This window comes from Camelus dromedarius, chromosome 12 (assembly GCF_036321535.1).
Source record: "Camelus dromedarius isolate mCamDro1 chromosome 12, mCamDro1.pat, whole genome shotgun sequence".
In the NCBI taxonomy this organism is placed as follows: Eukaryota; Metazoa; Chordata; class Mammalia; order Artiodactyla; family Camelidae; genus Camelus; species Camelus dromedarius.
In genome coordinates, this window is record NC_087447.1 from 19,991,654 (window position 1) to 20,016,526 (window position 24,873).

A 24,873-nucleotide genomic window follows, 5' to 3' on the forward strand; every position below is an offset into this window, starting at 1 on the left:
GATCAGATTTAGATATTTTTTGAGCAAAGAACAGATAGGATTTGCTGATGAATCTGATGTGGGGTATAAAAGAAAAAGTAGATTCCAATACGGTTGACCCTTGATCAAAGCAGGTGTTAGGAGCATGGAATCCTCCTTCCCTCTCCAAAATTCCAAGTTTAACTTTACAGATGGTCCTCCTTATCCATGGCTTTGCATCTCTGGATTCAACCAACCAGGGATCATGTAGTAGTGTAGAAAAAGTTTATTGGGGAAAAAAAAATCCACATATAAGTGAACCAGCGCAGTTCACATCCATGTTGTTCAAGGGTCAACTGTATTTCTTTACCGTTTTTACCTAAGAAATGAGAAGAATTGAGATGCTGTTCCTGAGATAGGGAGGACAGTGGATGGAGCTGGACTGAGGCATGGGTGGATGTATTAGAAGCTCAGTTTTGAAGACGCTGAAGTTGGGATGCCTGATAGACATACAACTGGAGAGGTTAACAGACAATTGAACTTATGAGTCTTTAGCAGGGATTTTCAGCAAATAGATGATTTTATATATTCCATCATTCTTTTATCTTCTTTGCCTTTACTTTGGTAAAGCGCTGAGGATCAAGATTGGGTTTGAATATTAGCTTAGATGTAGCAAGAGGTAAACTTTAGGCATGAAAGTTAGACATTAATTTAATCCATAGACATTGCTCACTTATCCATCTTAGCCAGTGTTTAAGGATTTGTTTTGCACTTCCTGTTTTGATGAAAGATTGCAATGTTGATTGTTTCAAAATAAATATAATGACAATTAGACATCTTTCTGACATTTTTTTCATGGTTCCAATGGTTACCACTTATGGGAATGGAGCTTGGTGAGAATGATGACCAAGAAGCGACCTGATCTTGATTTTAATTTAGGCACCTGGCCAGAGATGCAACAGTACACATTCACTATTGGCAAATTCACCAAGAAATTATCTTGAACTTTGGATCAAAACTCTGGTGAGTGGTCTTGTCCTCTGCATGCCTCTCTCTCTCAAAGGTGATTGTGGTAGGAACAGGATTTAGACTTTCTAATCGTGCCCACACTCTGCCACCATTAACGGGGACACTGTGGTTAGTAGACGAATTCTCAGAAGACCTCTTTCCCGTCTTCTTCCCCCACAATGTTCTATCCCTAAGGCAGCTCGATGGAGGCCACAAAGCAAGATGCAGGAGGCAATTACCCAGATTCTTCATTCCCTAGAGATGGCTCTTGCCTACACTTGGCCTACATCTGGTGCAGAAAGCATCATCATTTTCTCTTACGATGAGATTTTCTTATTAATTGGCACTAGTGCTCTCCATGAGGATAAGAAATTGTTGGGTTAGCATTATTCGGAATAATTATTTCACTCCAATCTACTAGCTGTCAGTTCTGTACAAATTAAAGGACATACAAATATTATGCAAATAAATACTCGAGGGGGATATTTAGATGTCACACACACTTTAATTTCTAATTGAAAGGATTGGAGAGTGGACAAGGTATTTCCTATAGTAGAGGGTGTGGAAGCACAAAAAAAGTCCATTTTTTTCCCACCCCGGGGTTATGTGACAGGCTTTGCAATCAGAATCTGTCATTTGTTGTGACTGGGTTTCAAAGATTTAATCTCAGTAACTCAAAACTTAGTGAGAAATGCTGCAGGAATGACCTTTGTAAGGTGATCGTTTGTTAATTGAGGACCCCGACAGTTTTCAATTCTTCGGTTCTGTATGAATGTTTGCTGTTCCCCTGCAAAGATAAGTTCTGCTGACAATATTCTTATTTGTGAGCACAAGGACAATAGATCCTTGACACCGAGGAGAGAGTCTGAGCAATTCTTACTGAGATGCAAATAATCAGGGGTCCCCTGACTCATCGCCTAGCTACCCAATTCTGCCTGCGTAGGGGCAGCAGAACAGAAGACACAATTCACAATCACGCTTGCCGTGTATTGTCTTCTTTAATTTTAACTGCTCCGAGCTGTAGAAAGTATATTTTCATTATAAATAACTGCATGTCACGGGTGTTGATGTTCCTTGCTAAAATGCAAATCCTCAGTAGTTAAGCCTATAAGTGTAAGTAGTTTACTCTCTGTGTAGGTATATATGACAAAGACAGTGAGTTCTGGGGTTATATTCTGGTGCATATTTTTCATAATTTTTTTTGAGGCATCCTGTCTTTAGACTCTTTTTTTAGAAGACCCAGTGTTGATTTGAGATTCGTCTTTCCTTATGCTTGCTGACTCATTTGTCCAAAATGATACATTTCATAAAAAATGTCTATCGTGAGCTTTGAGTTCTGGAATCTTTCTTGTTTCCATTGTTGAAATTTCCACAAATCCTGTTGCAGAATAAAGTGGGATGAAGTAAGAAGGGTTTTTGTTTTTTTTTCCCCTTGGCAGTTTTGAAGCATATATTTATCCTGTAGCCATCCAGGAAGTGAGAGTTGGTCCTTGACTGCTTGCTTAAGAAGCTATACATAGCTGCCTTAGATATTTCACACTGAGATTTTAATTCTGTAACTTGAAAGTCCCAATTTCTAAAGATTGTCTAATTAAGGTATACTGACATTCTTCTTCACAAAGTTATTTTTGAGTTCAGTATCATTTAAGATGAGCCCTTCAGTTTCTTTATTACCAGAAACCTTGGCTTATAGGTATTAACTGAAATTACTTAATGGCACCTGCAGATGGGGTTCAAAAAGATACGTTGTGTGAACCAATGTTAAAAAGAAATGAAATAAAACACAAGTAAGCCTGAGAAGGCGATTATGGCAACATCAGCTTATTTTCCCGTCACTTATTTTATGCACTCTATCAACATAGATTTCTTGCAGTACTGTTACAGGAAAACATTTCTTCAAATTAACTGATGAAAACACATTCCAGAGATTTTGCAACTGCATGTAAGTGGGTGAAGTATCTATTTGGCATTAATTAATGTCTAACTACGTTATTAGTGTCTATGGTTTTTTAAATGTCTAATACAACAAAACAAAGAGAATTGTTGATCTTTGTGTTTTTGCTTGCTACTCCTGCATCAAGACGCCTGATGTGGTGCAAGAGTAGCAAGGAAGTCTGCACCAACAGTGTTTTCTTGGAAACGTTTGGGGGTGAATCTGGGGCAAGAAGCTACCATACTCCAGTGACACCATAGCTTTACGTATTAGGAATTACCAGTCTACATGGAAGATCCTATCATAGATACATAAACCTAGCAAAATGCTTCTTTTATTGCAACTTGAGGAATGCACAAAATTTCCAGTATGACTTAACCATATGCAAACTTTGAACAAAATAGTGACATGAAGTAAGAACACTTTTACTTCACATTCATTGCCTAGTTGCCCAATTAGTTCGGAACTGTACAAAACTATTAAGGATTATGTTGTCAACAAATAATATTTGTATAGAAGTATGTTCTGATGGTGCCGCTGCACTGATGGGACAACATTCTGAGTAATTAACCAGATTAAGGATATTTCTCTAGAATGTAAATTAACTCACTGCTTTCTTCCCAGAGAAAGTTTTATCATGGGAATAAAAAAAAAAGTCAACTGATATAACCACTGTACTTAGCAATGTAGTAAAATTTGTGGATTATATAAAGATTATTATGTTAAAGTCTATTCTATTTAGTATGTGATAATATGAATGTTGATTATTGAGACTTATATTCATAAGTATGATGGTTATTGAGCAGAAAATTTCTGCTTCTCATGTTTGAACTATGCACTGAATTCTTAGTGTTTCTGCAAGACAAGAAAACGGTTTGGTCCCAATTTTTAGTATAAATCAGCAGCAGACATGCTTATTTTTCTGATTTTTTGTTTTTGTTTTTAGTGACCTTAAAGTTTTCCTGTAAGTAAGCCATGTCATATATGTATATATATATATATATTTATTTATATACACATATACACTAAAATTTATTTTCCCAATGCCAGGTGACATCAAAGTAAAAATCAAAAGTTAAAGATTGGAGGAACAAAGTGTCTATAAGTCATTACGACATGCTTCATAATTAAAGATAATCATCAGTTCAATAAGTGATAGCTCTATGACACATATAGAAAAGTAATCACTGAGCATTTTCCATATTAGATAGAATGATTTGAATTCTATTTTTCATCAAAAGAAGATTCAAATGTACAAAGTTCATGGGTTTGATACTTGTTTTTTTAAAATGGAAATAATTTAAGTGTATCTGTATCTTTATAGCGTAAATTGCTGTAATTGGCTACTTATGAGTGACTAACATTAAATTTTTTGAAAAGGCAGCATTCCTCACTTTATTTTGGATGAAATAAAATTAATATCCTGAGATTATCAAAAATATCTTCTTTTAATCCTATCAATATTTCTATTTTATTCTAGCTTTTTCTACTGTGAGTGTTATTAAGACACATTATAAAATTTAAAATATAAATTATTGCCTGTGAGTAGTGTTGAATGGGTATGTGGACTGCCTTGGAAGATAGTAGGCAGATTTCCATAAGGTCCTTTCCTAACTTTCAGATGCCACTGTTGACTACTTCTTAAACTTTACCTACCTTCTGCCTTCCCATGCCTACCAGTGACTTTGTACACAATATCTTCATGTCATATGATGTATGCCATAATAAAACCTTAATGTAGGAACTTTTCATATAAATCGTTGTAAATTCCACAAGATTGGAGGATGCAAAGCAAAATCTTGCCATCAAGTCTTTGCTTTACCCAAGAGCTACTGTACTTTTGTTCTGATTTGAACATGATGAAATCTTCCTGCATGTGAGATCTCACAGGGAAGTGACTGTTTCCCAACATATTTAAGCATAGTAATTTTGGGTATTCGTCTACCATTTTTCACTCATTTTCTGTATTATCCACTTCCTTTTTTTAATTAAATGTCAGGTGCCTATTCACACACTGAAAGAACCACATGTACTGATATTTAAACTCTGACTGTGACAAATGAGCTTGCTTCTTGTTTGTTAACTTATACAGTCTCAGGTGGATCTATATTATGCGTGGCTTTTTCCTCTGATAACCTATGGCATATGAATTTATTATTCTGATAGTATAAGGGAACTGATCATTAAAAAAGATGAAATGTGACTTGTAGCAATTTTTCTTTTCCACAGGTCTGCAGCCATGCTGTGGTTCTAGTGTTCTAAACTGGGATCAGTTAGGCTTGGTGCCAGACTGTGCTTTGGTTTCAGGTCATCCTCACATGACCTCACGTCCTTCTAGGACTGAAGGCTACTTGGAAAACGCTGTTTCTAGGTTGCATAAAAGCACAACAGAGCAACGTAAATGATGCAGTTTAGGCCTCTGTGAAATCGCTAACACTGACATCCTCTTATTCAAGCAAGTTCCATGGGCAAATCCAAGATTAATAAAGCATGTCCGCTTACTCTAGGGAAAGAATTGTAAAGATACGTTGAAAAGATGTTGATTCCAGAAATGACTGAGAACAATTAACCAATCCACTTTCTGAATTCAGTGTTCATGCTGAGACATGACTGGTTAAGCCAGCACGAATCAGAGGAAAAGCATATTGATTCTTGGCCAAAGTCATAGCTGTAGCCTATGTGAAGTCACAGGATTGTAACCTCCCTTCCTCTGGCATTTCTGGTGGTATTTAAAGGAAAGTTCCCACACTATGGTTGTGTTTTTATGCATTATTCAGAACATACTACTATGATATAGCCACTAGAAGGCACAAGAGAGCAAAATGTAGGTAGAAATCAAGATAAAGTCAAAAAGCAGGTGAGAAGTAACTTTGGGGAAACGTAACCACCTCCTCTAAGACAAAGCCATATGGCCATCACTGACTTCAGAAAAAATCCTCCTAACTCTCTTTGTAAATATCATAGAGAAAGAGAACGTGTATTGCAATATATCTTAGAATATTCTATTAGTACGTTTGGAAAAATGCATAACCATATCAATGCCACTTTTAACAATGAGCTACAGTAGAACTAATGCTACATTTTTATTTATAGTACCAGAATTACTTTAGTAGTAATACTATAGTGTTAATATCCTGAATGTGATGGTTTTGATGGTATTATGGTTATATAAAAAATGTTTTTGTAGAAAATATGCAATAATGTATATGGGTATAGGAACAATGTGTTGACAGTTTACTCTCAGTAGATTCCAGGAAAAAAAAAGATCCTTGAACAGTTTTTGCAAACTTTCCATATGGTTGAGAATTGTGTCAATTTTTTAAAACTACACCAATAACAAAAATATAATATAGTTATGAATAAATGTAACAAAGGCATTAAGGCTTTTATGTAGAGATAATAAGCTTGTATTAAAAGACATTAAAAGAGAAATAAATAGATATACCATGTTCATGGATAGGAAATTGTAATATTTAAAGATGTCAATTGCCCTGAATTTAAGCAATTTATTAAATAGATACCCATATAATTAGTAACAGTGTTTCATGGAACTTGGCAAGTTGATGTAAACTTCACATGGAAGGGCACAAGGCTAGGAATAGCAAAATGTCTTTATTATAAATAATAAGGAAAACAAACACAAAGATGAATTTAATTATAAAAAAATTGAGGGACTTTTCTTATGATATAACAAGGCTTATTATAATGCTTCAAATAAAGAGTTCAAAAATAGATTTATGCACATATGGAAACTAAAGCAGATTAGGCACTTAGATCAGAGGGGATAGGATATATTTCTCAAAATAGTACTATGATAACTGATCATACAGTTAGATTAATTTTTCTTACTAGAAAATTTTAGTGTCTTTTCAACCTGTCTCATTGCTCTGAAAATCATGAAGATATACCTTAGTGTGGATTATTTTCATTAATTATGCAGGAAATGTGGTAAGCATTTTGAATATAAAAGCTAATGTAATTTATTCAGTCTAAATAATTTTCTTGTAACTTCCTACATTTTATTTATTTTTTTCTGATTTTCTTACAGGTACTTCTGTTATTCAGATATTGGTCATTTTGTGCTGATCATCTAATTCTCTTTTACTATACTCTATTTTTAAGCTTATTTTTCTTTTATTGTATTTAATGGGAGATTTCCACAATTTTATATTTCCTTCCTCTTATAATGAGTTTTAATTTTTTCTTCATTTTTAAATTTCAAGGGCTGGTTTTGCTCTCTAAATGTTCCTTTTCATAGCAGGCTGTTCTTTCATATGCGCAATGTGTTCTTTCTTCTCTTTGCAGAAATTAATTATAGATCATTTTTGCACTTTTACTCTTTCTGTGCTATTTCCACTTACTGCAAAATTATTGTGGAAATTTGTTTTCTATATATTCTGATAGATAATTTCCTCAAATATCTATTGATATCTGGCTGCATAAAATTAAGAAAAGAAGTTCTCCGAAGCTGATTGGAAGCTCTGGTGAGTTGGTGAGGTCATCTCCCTGGTGAGTTTCAGTGTCCCTGATCTAGTTGGGGTATTTCATTTGCGAACTGGATGTGTGTATTTGTGAATATATGTATGTGTGTGTATATATGTATGTATATACTTACATACATACTTTTTTCTCTCTGGGAAGAATCTTTCATTTTCTGGCTGTGGATTATAAATTTCTCTATTGTTAATCTGGATTCTGAGTAGGGGGAATAACAAAAGTAATTAACATGTATATAGTGTTTATTATTTTTGCCAAGCACTGAAATATGTGCTTTACATATATTCACCCATTTAACCTTTATATCAATCTAATAATTGTGTACCCATTTTTTTCAGAGGAAGAAACTGAGGCACAAAGAAGAAAACTACCTTACCTAAGGAAGAACTTGTTACATGTCAAACTGGGATTCCGACTCAAGAGACTTTGCTTCTAAATGGAATATACCTGGTTTCTTAGCTAGGCATGCCTTTAATCCCCAAAACCTGCTATCTTTTTGATGGAATTGACTTCTTCTCTGCCTAGTGCTCTTCCTGTTCAAACTATTTATTGTTGACTCTTTCCAGATGATATACCTTCAGTCTTTTCCTAGTGCAGGAAAAAGGACGCTACCAGTCTGAGTCAGGCAGGTGAAGATCAAGGTGTTCAACAGCTTCTTAAATAGATTTTCCGAATATTGTCCTGTTTTTAGCTCCCTCTAACCCCATTTACACAGGTCTGGCGTTCAGCAAATTCTTGCACATTTCCAGGGTAATGCAATGCAAAGCAGGTGGTTCTCTGTCTTTCCCTCTGGCTATCTTAAATTTCTTCTTTCTCTGGTCTTCTAAATTTGTTACCACTATCCATCTGTTCCACATTTTTACATTTTTTCTTTGCCACTTTAATTGTCCTTATATGATATTTCTTTTTTGGGAAAAAAAAATCACTTTACACTTGTTTCCATGAGAAATTAGGAGGAAACTAGGTTGGTTGTGTTTCTTGTCTCATGTTTAATATGAAACCAACTTTATCTATTTTTCTTGATACAAATTTACTTGCAAATCACCTCATGTTTGTAGATGGTGAAGTCCATAACTGAGAATCATGTCCTAGAAAAAGAAAGTTCTCCTTTATCATCTAAATTTTTTTTTAAATTGCAGTTTGTTGAGAAGCATAGCAAATCAGAATCCTAATCCTAGAGATTAGCTGGAAATAATGACCTCAGTGTTTCTAGTGTACAGGGTTTGCAAGTCCTAAATCTAAGTTGACGATGGGGGAAATAAAAATGACTCTCAGGCTCTACCCAAAAAAGAAGGAATCAGAAGCTCCAGGAAAATGAACAGTGATGCAGCATTTCTATTCACCTATTTAAAGTTCCTCCATCTTTAAGCTCCTACCACCTTAAGGCTACACAGAGTGTCTATTTAAAAACAAGACAAGGTAACGTCTACAAGGAAGAAGAAATTTAACTGTGTGGTGCAGTGGTTCTTAGCCTCTGCGTCACATGAAAATTACCTGCGGAGTTTTTAAAAGTCCCAATTCAAAGGCTGCCTACAAGCCCAATTAAATTCGAATCTCTCGGGGTGGGATCCAAGCAACAGTATTTGTTAAGGCTCCTCACGTGATTTCAGTATGCAGCCTTGTGCATTGGCCTTATGCGTGGTTTGAGCAAACCTGGATCTACCGATGAATATGTTAAAGATACCTAGTTGTCAGCTTCTCGGCAGCCATCCCTGCATCTTTTGGTATGAGACTAATTCAATTATAGAGCAAAACTGAAGATAATTGATACGCAATTTAGTGCCTGGCTATTCCCTCTTGTTGGTGTTCCTTTCATAGTACCCTCACTTCAAGCATTCCTTATTTTCTGAGAAGTTATTTTTTCCAAGACCTCTTAAATTCCTGCTATAGGCTTGTGGGGGAAAAAATCATATATATATATATGTATGTATTTCTAGCAAACTTTTGAGCAATTAAAGACAACTCGTACAGCAAGGTGACTTGGAAGGCTGGATATAAATAACGAGATCCTGGGCTGCTGTGTTAATTGGTAGAGAGGGAAAGTGGGAAAGTCAATTTCAGTCCTGTTAGATTTTGTTATGAAGAAACCTCTCTCCCCAACAGCCATCTTAATTTAATTACCACTTTATCCATTACTGGCTGAATTTGTGACAAAAGCAGCTTTATGTGTCTCTCTTAATAGGAACTGAGCCGAGCTTCCACTTGAAGTGTCGGGGTCAGAGGAGCAGTGGTTGAAGTAATCCAGTGCATCACTTGAGTGGAAGAGCTTTCCAGTTAATATACTTAGGGGGAAGCATGAACTACTCCGCTCCCTCCCGTCCACCCCTTTGAAACAGCGTCCTGCTGGCTCACAACTGTGTTGGGAAATACTAAAGCTCATTTAAGGAAACAGTTGTAGGGCATAAAAGGAGAAAGGAAAGGCATGGAGTTTTGAAAGATTTGGAAGATGAGACCAATGTTAAGCTCCTTGCGATTCAGGGAACATCAATTCAGTCAATAATTGGAAATAGTCATTATGGGAAGGATAATGTCTCCTCTGAAGTAAACGGAAACCCCACAGTGCAAGCACGTGCTTATATTCTTCTTAGGTCTGGGGAAGTGGACCTCATGAGGAATATGAAAGCCAAGCACTCTTCCTCATTTTTCATTCCCTGTTATTAACACAGATTTACATGAGATTTATCTCCGGCTGGTGAGGAAGCTGAAAGCAGTTTCAACAGAGCAGATTCAGTAGGTAAAAGGCCATAGAGGGTCTTATTTATTTCTTATTTCAGTCCCAACTTGTGACCCTAAAATTCCTCCACAAGATAGCTGGAAATAATGGTAATAATTTTGTAATGCTTGGTTTTTATTAAAATTGAGGATTCTTTCATTTGTTCTTGAAATAAACTTCTTGAAATTAATTGATAATAAATCACAGAACCCTAAGAGATTTCCACTGGCCAGCTCAGGGTAGAAGCTGGGTGAGTAGTCGGGATGAATGGTAAAGAGAGACTAAAGTTCAGGAAACAAAAACCAAAGATAGTATATTTATGCTTGCAAAAACTTTGCCAACCGCATTCTTGAAACACTTTGTTAAAGAGCTGATGACACTATAAAATAATTTTGATTAAGACAGTCAAAGGAAACGAGTGGGAAAAATTGCGTTAAAATATATATATCAAGAAGCATGGTATTGCAGTTTGTTTTATGTTAATAAAGTGGGTGATGCCATTTTCCAAACCCACATATAAATAACTTCGGAAATTATATGTAAAAATGATGCAGGAAAACTAGCATGACACCTGCCACACAGTAGGTACATTTATGGGTCAGAATTCTTTTGGCTGCAATTGACCAAAAGCTCAAAAAGTTGAGAAAAAACAAACAAACAAACAAGAGATGTATTGCCTCATAAAACTAAAAAGTCCATTGTTGATCAATAAGCAATTTGGAATTAAGCACTTAATCAGGATAAATGAAGTATGCTGACTGGAGGAGTAAAATCGAGTGCCCACCACCGAAGGAAGGATGTAGGGTCCAGACTGTCCGAATTACTTTGTTGAAAGCAAAAGGAGAGGTGATTTTCCAAATGAAAGTCAAGATGCTGTCATCAAAGGAAAATGGGGTAGATAACAGGCAAAGATAAATAGCTGGTGTTACCATCAGCAATCAAGTGATGCTAACTGAATGGATGGCCGTGCTATGAATGGGGTTTAAAAAAAATGGTGAAAACAAGTACGTGAGCAGACTTAGAAGACTGAGGCAAAATGAACATTTTGCAGTGCCTCAGAGGCATGCTGCAGTGTCCCCTTTATTCTTATCATTTGGATTCAAGGGGTTTTCTTTTTTCCGTTTAGGTACGTGCAATTTTACATGAGAGGCAAAGATGCATAATCATTCTGATGCTTCTTAATGTATGAAGATGTTTTGGTCCCCATGAACCATTACTGCTTTGGATTGGGGCTATCAAAATCAAACAGCTTTTGAATCAAACCAGAGGCTTTGTTTGTTTGTATGCTTTTGGTTTTATTCTCCTTCTTTTCCTATTTTTTCTCCATAAAACAAAATCTCCTAATTCTTACACTCTTTTTTTTTTTTTTTTGGAGTAGGGCTTAGGGGAAAGGGATTAGAAAATGATCTAACTTTTACAAAGAAAACACAACACTGATGCGATGTTTTCTCTAGGACCTCGGATATGGTCCAAACCTGGGATTGTCATTCTCTACTAGAACTCGAGATGCCCAGTAGGGGCAGCCACGTGGAAGTCCAGTAACTGCTCTATTTTCAGTGTTTTCTACACAGAAAAATTATACTGATTCTTAGTGGATCTTGCTAAACTTGGTAAGATGAAACAAATGAAAATTAAAAAACTACTAAGAGGCTCGAAGAAAATAAAATCCTCTCAGAAAAATGTACTCATGTAAATGAACATAGAGTCTAGAACCTAAAAAGACAACTGTTCTAATAAGATTTGAGATTTAAAGTCTTTTAAATAAATATATATCTTAAATAAGGACAGCACAGGATGCCCTAGAGCAAGATGGAGGCTTTAAAAATGTGACAGTTACTTGAATTTCCTGTAGCATGGAAATAGAAGTGTCCAGGAAAATACTCAAGAAACAATAGATTGAAAGTTAGGAGATTCTTTGATGGATTGTTTTATTCATTTGCATGTTTATATACTTTTAAACCGTATGTTTATGTATTTGCAGTATCTCTATCTTTGTATCTACATCTACAGCTACAGCTATCACTGTATCTACACCAGTAGAATGTAAGCTCCTTGCCTGCTGGAATATTGTCTGTCTTATTCACATCTATATTCTCAGCATTTGAGATAATGGCAAGATTATGACCAACATTCCAAACAAGTATTTGAAAATGAATAAATCAGTAAACACTTAGGTAAAGATTTTTGAAACGGTTAGAAAACCAAGGTGGAGCATAACAAAGAATGGTTGGAAAAAGTGATTTTGCATTTTTCACTCAACCAACTCAATGTGTCAGAGAAGGAGAATATATAAGGATGGATTTAAAAGCAAAAAAGCGGAGGTTATGTGTAAACATTTAGGAGTACCCCTGAAATTTTTAATTAGATTGATAGCCTAATTTGGAGCACAAAGGCATTCCAGACTCTCCTGGTGTGCTATTCTTTCATATTTAAGGACGGATGGAAGGCGCTGACATGATGTTGCCTACAACAGTTTATCCTTATTATCTTTATACTTGTCCACAAATCAGGGAGAAGTGTCGACTGTAATCAGCTAGTTTGGGACAGATAATACCTTAACTCTTAGGCTAGGATTTTTATATATTTCTCTATTCTCGAAGCAAGATTCAACTTGCATACACATATATACAAATACACACGTTCATACGTACAGAGTCATATTTAGATGCCATACATAGGTCTTAGTCCTTCACATTGGGCTAGGAGTGAGATTTTGCACTGTTCTGATTTCTGGGCTCTCTCCTAATAGGTAGAAGAAAGGAAGGGCTCCATTAGGAAAGCTTAAAAGAAATTTATTAAATTTTATTAAATTTTCACCCAGTCCTGTCCAGCTGTAAAATATCATATAAATGTATGGCAGACAGTAGCAATGCCAAATATCCCATTTTTCTCATATTTCCCGATTCCTATGAGAGATAGACCTATCTCTCATCTTTCATTCTCTGATCTCACAACCAAGGGACTAAATGGTATGGCCAGACAGTGGCACTTCCATCACTCTGAGTCTCAGAACTGCTCTGAACATTGACAGGCTCCTCTGAGCCCTGTGCCGGACTAGGTTGGGCATTGGGCTGCCTCTCTGCCCTTGAGTAAGAATCCTGCTAATTCAGGTTAGCAAAAATCCCCAGTAATACCTGACCGCCTTCAATATCTTATCACACTGCCTCGTCTTCAGCAAGCATTCTGTTGAATAGGTCTAATAAGAACCCCCTTACTCCTGACATTTCTTCAGTAATTTGCCATCCACTGACTCCCACCCTGCTCCTCCGTTGTAAATTCCCACTTGTCCTTGTTGAAGTCAGAACTGAGTCTCATCTCTCTTCCCCCAAGGCAGTGATCTGTGAACTAGGAAGCAGTTTCTCGCTAGACGTAGAATCTACTGTGTATTTCTTCTACTTTGATGATCCTCCCCACAAAGATTTGACAATAGTTTTAAGCTAATTATAAAATACGGAGCAGAACAAACAACCCTAATTGTTACTATCATGTCTTTCTTCATGAGGTAAAGCAACAGATCTTTGTGCTTGTCTAGAAGACCTATAAACCTCCCCCCTCAGATACATTGTTTTATTTTTTCTAAATTTAAGATCTGATAGTTGAGGTAAACCAAAAAATGAGAGTAGATTGATAACTCAAGATGAGACCATGGAGGCTGAGAAACAGTGGTTGGTTATCTACTTAATCAAAGTGATAAAATGTTTTAAATAAACACAAAAGATTATAAAAGTTTGGTAAGAAGCTTTAGCTTTTTTATAAGTGAGAAAATATTTTCCTTTTTTTATTTTAATTAACCAATTGCATATAAAATCAAACCTAAGCAGAGAATATTATTCTGATAAGATATGGCATCTCTGCTATGTGGGAAGTTTACATAGAAGTTAAAGAATAATATTTTATTATTTATTAAGCGTTCCTAAGATTTAGTTTTCAATTTGACAGAGAAAAAGCCAAATTGTAATTTTGCATCGATTGCGTATTTGACAGCAAAATTTTCATGAGTCTTTCCCCACCATCTCCTTAAATTGTCTTGTGAATAAATTCATTGAAATTGATTTAACTTAGTCAACATTTAAACCTCTTTTTAGAGCCTTTCAATTTCAGATATTACAAACCAAGGCAAAAAAAAAAAATTAACTTCCTTCATACATTCTAATACTTGCTGTACACACTAAAGTTTTCTCCTTTTTCTTTTTTAATTTTGGATCAAACTTGTACTTTAATGCAAAATTCCTCCTTTTTTTCCCCTTGAAAAGCAAATGCCTCAGTTTTACATGCACAGTGATTTTCTCAATTATTATTAATCCTAGTATGTCTCAATAACCCACACTGGTTATTTCTTAAGCAAAATAATCATCTTCTATTAAACAGAGGAAATGAGGAGATGTTACTGAGAACTGTCCATATACCTAAGCACAATTTTAGCAGACTATTGCAGCTTATAAATACATATAATATAGGTAGAGCTGCAAATGTCCCTTTTCTGCCTTATTAAAGTGGTAAGAATGAACAGGTTCATTAACATAACTCAAAGATACAGCCACTCCATACCACATGCAAATAAGAAGCAAACTATATGAAATTACAATTATGCTGTGCAACCAGTGGTTCATTATTCAATCTCACTTGGAAATTATCTAAGAATTTAAATATTATTCAGTAACTCATTTTAGTATTAGTCAAAGGATTTTGGTTATCAAAAGATCTAAGAAATTTTGCTCAATAAGATGCACTAAAAAACACAGTTCCACTTTTCATAAAAATCTGTCAGAAATATGATTCAACTTAATTAAAGCCACATTTAAATTTTTAATGATCTTAAACATTATATAGGTCTAATGTTAATAAACCAGTATGAAAAGTAAGAAATTTCAGATTAATTTATTTCTTTTTGAGAAAAAAAAAAAAACCCAACTTTATAAAAAATAAAACCCTTATAAATCTTATAAAATATATATTTTATAATCTTAGAAATATTCCATATTGAAACTCAAGCAACAAACTTATTGTTATCATTTATAGTTTAAATAAAAAATATTTAAGTAATATAATTTTTAAAATTCACTTTGATTATGTGATCTTGGAGTCTTTAAATGTTTCTATGATAGCAGTATCAAATAAAGATTTGTCTTAGTACTTTGAAAGTATCATGGATTCATTTTATGTGAAATGTTTAAAAATATTTTAACTTTTATATGTGCATACATACACTTAAAAAACAATTGGAAAATAATCTATTCAATTTAGGAAATGTTATAATCTAATTTGTACCCTCTGGAATTAGGAAAATATTTCACACACACGATGAAACATAAAAGCTTTCCTCAATTACACATAGACAAATTATACCTTCAATTCTACAAACTAAACCACAGGTCAAAAGTAAACACAAGATAAAAAATCATCTTTTCAAAGAGCTGTTTTCCTTTTCAGTGAGTATGTAATTTTTAGTTGATACATACTCACAAATAAATCAACAGATTAAAAAGCAATTAAAAAAATAACTAACAAATACATAGACTGACCAACCATATATTCTTTCCTATCTCAAACAATATAGAATAGATCTCTGTAATCTATTTGACTATTAGAGATTATCAAATATTTAGACTATTAAATCAAATATTTTATTTTTATTGCTACCAAAGTAGAATGACTTGTCTGTGCACAGACTAGAAACAAGAACAAAATGATAAAAAACAGTAGAAAGTTAAAAAAAAAAAAAAAAGAGTCACAAACGTCTTAGTTCTATTGTCATTTGGGAGTCACTTTGGGAACCAAGAAAAGCTATCCTGGGGCTTCAGCATCCTCTGGGATACACTTCTCTGCCATTGCTGCTTACTTGTAGTCATCAAGTGTGTCCACGCAGCATTTCAGTGGATAATCTCTAGTCTCCTTCCTTTCTTTCTTTTGTTATTTCTTCCTTCCTTCCTTCCTTTCTTTCTTTTTTGTCATTGACATAGCCTTTTATTTCCCTGTTCCACAGTTAACATGGGGATTTAACATGTGAGTTTTTCTTATTTTGCTGACACATTCCAAAAAGAAAAAAAAGGAACATAAATAATTGTGACCTACTTCCAATTCATAAACCATTATGAAATAGAAACAGCTAGTATCATTATTCAAGAAGGAGTCGAAGGTAATGAATGAGTAGCACCTACATACCATTCACTTTATATGTGCAATGTCATTTAATCTATACACCGGTCTAATGAGATAAGTTTCCTATTTTCTAAATGAGGACCCTGGGACCAAGGTCTCCTTAAAACAGAGGTGGCGTTTGAGTTGTGGTTTGCTTAACCAAAAAGCCAGAATATATTTTCTATTGACCATACTGCTTACTAATCTCACTGTGGGATGTACTGAAAACAAAAATAAAATCTTAAGATAATATAATGGAGAATTATCCCTACTTTAGATTCCCTAAGCATCAATCTTTGATTTTCACAAAGGCTCAAGGTTACTTTTATGCACTCATGAGAGTTTCAACCTTTGTTCTAACCATATGCCACCAGAACTATTATTTACTCAACAGTTTTCTTTATATGAATTTATTTTTAAATTTAAATTTGTTTACAAAGAAACTTTTTATCACTGTTGTAAAGGTAAATCCAGCATATTTACCAGAAACAGAACGAAAAAGATAAGTAACTATTAACATACGGGAGTTAATACAGCTTCTAGGATGCTCTCAGACAGGCACCATCAACCCTGCATCCTGGAGGGCTGGGGAGGTAGTGGTATTGGGACAAGACTGGGAAGCCAGAAAGCTTCTTGCAGGTAGAGGTGTGGTCTTCAACAGGAGTTTCTTGAGAGTCCCATCCAGGCTTTGACGTTATCACATTGTTTACTTTTCCACCTTTGGACATCAGAGATTGAAGGCATTGGGAATGAGATTGAGTCCTTTATGTCAAATTTTAAGCATGAGAAAATTACAGGAATGAGGATCCATTTCTTACTGGAGGAGGGGCTTTGGAATTCTAAGTATAATAATCAGAAGAAATTAGTTTCTGGTGGGTACTTATTTTTGGTTTTCCTGATTCAAAAACTTGAACTGAATGCTGATATACATAGCACCCAGTGACTGTGTAATCAAAGATTCTAAAATGAAACTTTAATTATGCTGCATCTCTAATACAAAGCTGTTCAAATGGCTGCTTCTAGCGGCTTTTGGCTCTAGAGTTAAAGTTCCACTAAAGAGTAATCTCCATTAATTTTGGAAACTTTGGACCAATAACCCAGATCAACAAACTTTTCCCATGGAACATTTTGAGCTGAACCAAACTAACTTTGTATTCCAAATGTGTGATTGGACTTCCTCTGTAAAAAAGCATATGAGCTTCACATAATTCAAAATTATCTCTTATATTTTCATGAAGCTTTAAATTAGTGGTTATTTTTAGTTGTACTTCTGTTTTTATCTGATAAAAAATCAAAGCAGGGGCCTGGGGAGTGTAATAACATCAGTTCAAGGACTTTAAAAAGTGAATTGAAAGAAAATCTATAAGGTCCGTTAAATGTAGAATCATCCATTGCATCAATACTACTGGAAATCAGAATGGCAGAGTCAGGAGAAGTCACATAAGGATGAACCCGGAATACCCTGAAATGGAAATCCATTGGAGGGAGCAGAATGTTTAAAGTAAAATTTTCTGAAAGCTAAAATCATGACTTTCAGGTACATGGAAAAACAACTGGTGTCATAGAGTTTATTTAGCAAATTAATTGATAATGGAACCAGAAAGATGTTAAAACTTATCCACACAACACTTGAGAAACTAGTGTATTTGTAGTAAATTTTAAAAAGCAATGCTAAAATAAGGTTACCTGTTTTCATACAAAACTGGTTAATATCTCACAGAGCAACAAAACATAAACTTGTGGTTGTTTTACTGAAAAAACATTGGCATCTCTTCTAGATTAACAAACAAACAAACTAGAATTAACCTACATCTTAATCTAAGACTTCTAGTCAATTGGAAACAAGTCAAACTAAGGACACTTCCCTTGGTATTCCTCAGGTGGCTTCCAGTTCATCTCACCCATCTTTTTGATCTATTTACACATTTTGGCCTCATTTTCACAATGGTATTACAAGAGAACAGTAATTTTGATACAAATTAAAACTATCCTGCCCATTATTGTGACTCAGTCAGTCCTCACTCCTTAAGTTCAAAACAGAGGTTAGGATGACCTAAGGTGAAAAGAAAATCTCCAAATAAATATGGTAGGGGCTTCCTACCACCATGGGACTAAGTGTGGAAATTCAAAATGTGTTGACATTTGGACCTACACCAGTATATTGTGGGTAGGACTGAAAGTAAGAGAGAAATGGCCAACCTACCTGGGAAAAAAAAAAAAAAGAACAGTGGAGGATTGGAACCAGATAGTCACTTGGCTGCAAATACTTGATTCAGGAAGAGCATATGCCTTGAAGTGCATCGTTGATAGACTGAGTATCACTAACAGAGCTGCTTAGGAACTTGCAACAGACAATCAGAAGTGCAAATAATGACCTTTAGGAAAAAACAGAGAAAAGAGTTCAGGTCATCAGGAGGACTGGAAGAAACTTGTTGCAATTCAAATGCCAGTGACCAGAACAACTATGGATACAGACGGAGAGCACTTGATGGATTGTTAGAACAGCAGAGAAGTAAGTACTTTGACAAAGTATCTGTCTTGTAAATTTCCAAGAGAAGACCTGAAGGAGAAGGGACTTGCATCTTGTAGTTTGCAAGTTGCAAAATTAGCACTGTGAACTCTATGACCAACTGAAAAAAAGCAAATTTCCATGGAAAGAACAAGTTGGCGATGACTGTGGGATATTAAGATTGCAAATAATATTGTGTAAAGGGGTGACATCAAAGAATTCTAAAATCTGAAATTGTTGTATGCAGAGACAGTTTGTATCATTTCTTGTCATCCAGTCAGGGTAGAACAGATATTTCCTGTGTTTGTAGAATATAATTAATATACTTTTCTCTCAAGTGGAAAACCTTGATTGTCCTTCTGAAGTTTTCCCCATATACCCATAGTGTGTTAATCTCATCTGATTAAAAAAAAATAGGAATATGGAGCTTGGAATGAGACAAATTTTTGTGAGTAGAGGAGGTTAGCAAAATAGCAAAGGTTAGATCAATTTTTGAAAAGAGAAAAAAAAAATCTGAATGAAAGAAATTAGAATAAAAATAGTCTTTCTCTATGAGGTGACCTTCTCCCCCACCCGCCTCCTTAAAGCTTAACCTCTTGAATAACTACCCTTGTTCTCTAAGAAAATTATTATGTGGCACACATCTCTAAGTTTCCCCCTCCTACACTGTAATTACATTTCATTCTCTCCAGCCTTTAATTAAGTCTTATACACCTGTATGTTTTATATAATAGTGTCATGGAAAATAAAGATGTAAGACAATAAATAAAGAGTGACTTGTCCTATAGTAACCTCTCCAATGGCACTAGTCAGAAGAATTCTGTATCCTACTGAGTAAAAGAGTGAGATCAGGAGTTCCAGACAAGGCCCTGATCCTAGGGAACTCTTCAAGACTTTGGGAACTGTAGATAATAAGCAAAATATTCCAAGGAACATTGATAGACAACTCAATTAGAAACTGAAGTCTACTTCTCCTTCTGTCTGTGCTAGAAGACTAATGATTGATTGAAGGAGGGTAGAAGCTTATAGAAGCTTCCTCAGAAAGGAGGAAACTGAACATTAGCATGGTGGCCACAGTCGCACAGCTCATTGGTAGAATACCAGATAGAGCCTGAGGTCTCCCAAACCCAAGTGCAATATTCTTCTCACCGGATCAGTTTTGCAGGAAGGGAATTAATGAGACTACAACCCCGACAGGTGCCATGTTAATAGGAGCATACTTTGCCTTATTGTGCTTTGCATTACTGCGCTTTACAGATACTGCATTTTTCACAAATTGAAGATTTGTGGCAACCCTGCATCAAGCATGACTATCAGCGTCATTTTTCTCATAACATTTGCTCATTTCATGTCCCTGTGTAACATTTTGGTGTTTCTAGCAATATTTCAAACTTTTTCACTATTATTTTATTTGTTGTGGTGAACTGTGATCACTGGTCATTGATGTTATATTGTAATTTGTTTCGGGGGCACCTCAAACTGTGCCATACAAGGTGGTAAACTTAATGGATAAATGTTGTGTGTGTTCTGACTCCTCCACTGACTGGCTGTTCCCCCATCTCTCTCTCTTTTTCCTTGGGTCTCACTATTCCCTGAGACACAACAGTATTGAAATTAGGGGTCAATTAATAACCCTATGATGTCCATTAAGTGTTCAAGTGAAAGGAAGAGTCACAAGTCTCTCACTTTAAATCAAAAGCTGGAAATAATTAAACTTAGTGAGGAATAAATGCTGAAAGCTGACATAGGCCAAAAGCTAGGCCTCCTGCACCAAGCAATCAGCCAAGTTGTGAATGCAAAGGAAATTCCTGAAGGAAATTAAAAGTGCTCCTCCCATGAACACATCAGTGATAAGAAACCAAAACAGCCTTATTGCTGACATAGAGAAAGTAAAAGTGGATAGAAGGTCAAACCAGCCACAACATCCCCTAAAGACAAAGCCTAACCCAAGGCAAGGCCCAAGCTCATTTCAATTCTGTGGAGGCTGAGAGAGGTGAGGGAACTGCAGGAGAAAAGTTTGAAACTAACGCAGGTTGGTTTATGAGTTGTAAGGAAAGAAGCCACCTCCACAACATAAAAGGGGAAGTTGAAGCTGTAAGTATTCATGTCGAACTGCAGCAAGTTATCCAGAAGATCTGGCTCAGGTAGTTAAAACAGGTGGCTATCCTAAACAATAGATTTTCAATGCAGATGGAAAAACTTCATATTGGAAGAAGATGTCACCTAGGACTTTCATAGCTAGAGAGAAGAAGTCAACGCCTGACTTCAAATTTTCCAAAGACAAACAGGCTGACTCTTCTTAGGGCCTAATGCTGCTGGTGACTCTAAGTTGAAACTGACGCTCATTTGCCATTCCAAAACTCCTAGGGCCCTCATGAGTGATGCTAATCTATTGTGTCTGTGCTCTATCAATGGAAAAACAAAATCTGGATGACAGTACATCTGTTTACAGTATCATTAACTGAATATTTTAAGCTCACCATTGGGACCTACTGCTCAGGAAAAAAAAAAAAAAAAAAAAGATCCCTTTCAAAGTATGACTGCTCGTTGCCTTTGTTCCTGATCAGTCAAGAGCTCTGATGGAGATGTGCAGTGAGATTGATGTTGTTTTCATGCCTGCTACCACAACGTCCATTTTGCAGCCCGTGGACCAAGGAGTAATTCTGACTTTCCAGTCTCATTATTTAAGAAATACATTTTATAAGTCTGTAGTCCTAGATGGTGATTCTTCTGATGGATCTCAGCAAAGTAAATTGAAAGCCATATGGAAAAGATGCACCATTCTAAATGCCATTAAGGACATTCATGATTCATGGGAAGAGGTTAAAATACCAACATTAACAGGAATTTGGAAGAAGCTGATTCAAATCTTCATGGATGACTTTGAGGGGTTCAAGACTTCACTGGAGGAAGTCACGGCAGATGTGGTGGAAAGAATTAGAATTAGAAGTGGAGCCTGAAGATGTGGCTGAATTGCTGCAATCTCATGATAGAACTTGAACAGATGAGGAGTTACTTCTTATGAATAAGCAAAGAAAGTGTTTTCTTGAGATGGAGTCTACTCCTGCTATGAAGAGTGTTCAAATGACCAGAAAGGATTTAGAATATAACATAAACCTATTTGATAGAGCAGCAGCATGTTTTGAGAGGATTGACTCCAATTTTGAAAGAAATTCTACTGTGGGTAAATGCTATCAAACAGCATGGATGCTGTAGAGAAACCTTTTATGAAAGGAGTCATCAATCGATGTGGCAAACTTCACTGTTGTCCTATTTTAAGGAATTGCCACAGCCACCCCAGCATTCAGTAACTACCACCCAGATCAGTCAACAGCCATCAACACTGAGGCAGGAACCTCCATCAGCCAAAAGCTTATGACTCGCTGAAGGCTCAGATGATGATTTGCATTTTTGGCAATAAAGTATTTTTTAAATGAAGGTACGTACACTTTTTAGGCATAATGCTATTGCACATTCAGGAGACTGCAATGTACTGTAAACAAACTTTTTATGCACTGAAAGCCAAAAAAAGTCACGTGATTTACTTTATTACAGTATTTACTTCATGGATGTGACCTGAAACTGAACTCACAGTGTCTCCCAGGTGTGCCTGTAGCAGAGAAGATTCACGTTCTTCCATAAAGGAGGACAAAAGAAGTCACTTGAACCTGGGCTCAAGATTCTATGTGGCCCTGAAAAGTTGGGGAATTTAGGCAATCAATACACTTCACTATTTTGAATCTCACTCATCTATTAAATGGCCATGTGAATACCTCTAGGAGTGTGGCTGTGAGGTAAAAACAATCGAAAGCTTCAATAAAATAAATGTTCTATAAATCTAAAGTATAGATGATATGCATACAATAAAAAATGATTCTTTCCAAATTTTTACACTAATCAAATTTTCTCCCCTACTGTACTTGAATTTACCCAGGTAGGTATATTCATTTATTCCACAAACACTATCCTTATCACTAGAATATGGCTTCCTTATCTTTATAATCCCTCCCTCCTCCGAATTTAAAAAATCTGTCACAGTAGAAAGGCAATATTTGTTAAACAAATAAATGATTGAAATATGACAATTATTTAGTGCCACATTTTTCCCGATTCTTTGCTAGTTGCTTGAAGTGAGTTAAATAAGAAATGTCCCTTGTCCCCATAATCTTCATAATTTTCCATATGGATTATATGAACTTTTTAAAAGGAATTTTAAGTATTTAAAATTTATTTGTTTTTTTGTTTGTTTGTTTTACTGGAGGTGCTGGGCATTGAACCTTGCACTTTGTGCATGTTAAGCACACACTCTACCACTGAGCTATACCCTCACCCTGATTACATGAACTTTCAATCATTGCATTCCAACCTCCCAGTTTACCACCAAATGAGATTCTTTTAAGTAAGGAAATGCACTTATCCAGAGCAGGTCAACATTTTTTGCATATTTAATGAGCCCAATGATTTTTTATCTGTGTTTCTGTCTTAGGTGGTAAATACAAGCCCAGTGCACTTACACAGCTCAGTTTTAAATAATGCACATTGTTTTCATGCGTTATCTATGAATACATCTTTGTTTTAAAGGTGGCCACAAAAAGGAATCTTCGCAAAATTAATCAGCATTTTTCTGTTGTGGTTTTCATCATATACAACGCCATGTGAATTTAGCAATTGCCCTTCAATAATCCCCCTGTATCTGCCCACAAAGGACACACAGTTGCTGCAAACCTTACAGAGCATCGCCCTGCTCCTGCTGATCCATGTGTGAGGGTGGTAAGACGTGACGGCAAAATAAGTAATATGGAATAAAAGGCCCCTCTCACCTTCAGATGATGTCTTAAACTTCAATGGTTTTTTAAAGGCCACTCCTCAGAGAGAAAAAGGGCCACTGTGTCAAGTGAAAGCCTGCATTTTAAAACGGTCTCTCAGAGGCCCATTAAGCCATGATTAATCTTATCTCTTAGTGCATTTCTCATAGCCTTTCATTTTTCCCCTTTATCTTATTACATGTTTCCATTCACTCAGTGCTATTTTTTTCCTGTTGTGTGCCTACCATTTCAAATGGAGACATGCAAAAAAGACAGTGGTTAATTAGTTTGGAATCTGAATTTGGTGATAACTTTATTTCCATTTTTGCATCTAAAAACAAAATGGTAACTTTAGCTTATGCCAAAACTAAATATTCAAATGTTAATTTTCATTTGCAGAGTAACTTTCTTAATATTACCAAACTCAGCTTAAGCAATTGTATATAGTTTCATCCGATACGAATCAGTATACTATTTGTTTATTCGTAGTTATTTCTAATTTTCAGTGTAGACAGGTTGTCCCTTCAGTGAGACCATAAGTTCTTGGAAATATGTTATCCTTTTTTTTTTCTCCCCCTGGTTTTAGAAAAGGAGACAGTCACTCAGCAGAAAGGAAGAGGAAGTCATTCTTGACAGAGAGGACATTGTGGACACAGGCTCATGGGCGTGTAGGAGGAATCTAAGAACTCAGAGATGTGAGTCAGCTCAGTACCACCGCAGAATCCGCAAAGGCTCCTCTGAGTTCACGTGCAGTAAGAAATCTGGTTTGAAATGTTCTCGAATAAGTACGCACGTTTTGGCTATCATCTGTGTGAGACAATAGTTTCCAGGTGACCCTTGATCTGGAAATCTCAGCAGATTCAGGAGATATTTTTGTCTGTTTCTTTTTCGAGTGCTGTTTGCAACAAGGAAACGTTGGCAGAAATACTCGATCCTTGTGTATGTCCAATTTCTTCCTGTTTTGATTGACGAGGCTTCAGTAAACGGTTTTCAACATAAACAAAGGGACCTTGAAATACTGATCTAGAATCTGTATTCCTTTATGATCTGAAGTGGATGAGTCTGAATGTTGACATTCATGAAGGTAATGCACACACAGGCTGTTGACTTAGGGAAAAATACGGTATTTATTTCAGATTACTAACCAGTAAAGCAGACTTCATTTTTGACTTGGAGGAAGGAAAGGACAGGGTATCAGATGCCATTTAAAACAAATTTCTAGATTGGAAATATGTTACAAAGTTTCATTGTCTGCAATAATGTTGACAGGTTATATTCAGTTACTAAGAACTATTTAATTCGTTCACCTTTG

At 35.7% G+C, this 24,873-nt stretch overlaps 2 pseudogenes; one reads left to right on the forward strand and one right to left on the reverse strand.

Annotated features, from left to right (window-relative positions):
* Window positions 1-16,901: 16,901 nt before the first annotated feature.
* On the reverse strand, window positions 16,902-17,726 carry LOC105106925 (AP-5 complex subunit mu-1-like; annotated as a pseudogene).
* Window positions 17,727-20,395: 2,669 nt separating this feature from the next.
* On the forward strand, window positions 20,396-22,177 carry LOC135322605 (tigger transposable element-derived protein 1-like; annotated as a pseudogene).
* Window positions 22,178-24,873: the final 2,696 nt, after the last annotated feature.